Raw genomic sequence first — 1,805 nt, 5'->3', positions numbered from 1 at the left:
AAGCTAAGGATCAGTAGAAGAAATTTGGACTATTGATATGAAGAATTTTTGCTAGTATGGCATCTATAAATATTTTCTGTATACCAAAAGATAAATGTAAGGGATGTAATGTCACAAATGCCAAAGTCCTGAACCATATGTCTTATTAATTGGTAATGTAATCACTGGTGATTATCCAAAATTTAATATAAGTTGTTCCCGTAAAATTTCTAACTATATTAGTTCTGTTACCAAGGATGATTCAGTTGTTATTCTAAAGAATAATATTTGTTAGCCCATGATGGGTAAGATCAGTAGGTGCGGTGTCCAACCTAAGACAGATGCTGGTTTCATACCTGGTCAAACAGGAGAGCAACAAAGGTAACCCTGTTGCACTTTTGCAGTCTTCAAACAATTATTGAAAGAAAGGAGGATCTGATGGAAGCCGTTTTGTTCTACCTAGCTGAAGCCATTTTGTAATTCTCTAAGGACATGCCTGGACATATTGCCTCACCCTGGGAGGACAGGTTTCAGTCTACTGGGAACACCCAACCTTACTTCTTCTTTCCACTCCTCCCATTGTGTTTCAGTTTACCCCACCTTGGAAGGATAGGTTTCAGTTTACACCATCCTGGGAGGACAGGTTTTGGCTTACTGGGAACGCCCTGCTAAGTAACCTTACTTCTCCTTTCCACTCCCCTCATTGGTTCTCCTGGATATCTCTGTATGATGTCAATAAAGTCGAGACTTGATCGGAAATTTCGTCTTGTCTCAATGTCTCTTTGTCTCCTGCGCCCCCCATTCTCTTTCTTCCTCTCTTAGAGTCACCGTTGAATGTCCCCACGGGCCGGGGCAGCTTTCAGCCAAGATCCACCTAATATTAGCTTCTGCCCCAGCCCGCGGGGACATTCAACGGTGACCCTAGGAGAGGAAGAAAGAGAATGTGGGGCGCAGGAGACAAAGAGACATTGAGACAAGACGAAATTTCCGATCAAGTCTCATTTTATTGAAAGCATTCGCAGTTTATATATAGGAACATAATGGGGGGGAGGAGAAGTACACAATGGGGGCGACTAACATGTTTCCAGTAAACTGAAAGTTATCTGGTGAACTGAAACTTAACAGGGCAGTCCCAGTAAACCGAAACCTATCCTCCCAGGGTGGAGTAAACTGAAACCTATCCTCCCAGGGTGGGGTAAACTGAAACCTATCCTCCGAGGGTGGGGTAAACTGAAAACTGTCCTCCCAGGGAGGGGCAACATATCCAAACATGTTCTTAGAGAATTACAAAGTGGCTTCAGAGAATTACAAAATGGCTTCAGCTGGGTAGAACAAGCAGCTCAGCTCCCAGCAAGCTTCAATATCCCTAGTACCACAACCCCTTCCAAACCCAGCCTGTACTCCTGGTAGTTAGTTTTCTGTTGGTGTGCTGTTCCAATCTTTTTTTGCATAATCTTAAGCAGAATCTTGCTTCCATGTGAAATTAATGATATTGTTCTATAATTTCCACACTCTCAGGTCACCTTTAGAATGGGAACTGAAAGACGCCAAACTAGGGCTTTACCCAGACCGGGCGAGACCCCAAGCAACTTACACCAGATCCACTTGCTGTAATCACAAGAGGCTTTTATTGACGAAGCTTCAGGACGACTTATATCTCACACAAGAGACAGGGAAGTCAACCCCAAGCCCCAAAAAGCAAAGGAATTTATACTAGGTCTGGGGTTCTTTGGCCTACAAATAGCTCATTGGCTCTTTGGAAAAGGAGAAGTTCAATTTTAGGTCAGTTGCCTGCTGCTGACATTAGATAAAATATGGTTTCTGCC

Source organism: Elephantulus edwardii, unplaced genomic scaffold (assembly GCF_000299155.1).
Source record: "Elephantulus edwardii isolate Elephantulus edwardi_28Jun2011 unplaced genomic scaffold, EleEdw1.0 scaffold00182, whole genome shotgun sequence".
NCBI classification, from domain to species: Eukaryota; Metazoa; Chordata; class Mammalia; order Macroscelidea; family Macroscelididae; genus Elephantulus; species Elephantulus edwardii.
Note: the sequence above shows the minus strand (reverse complement) of the source record.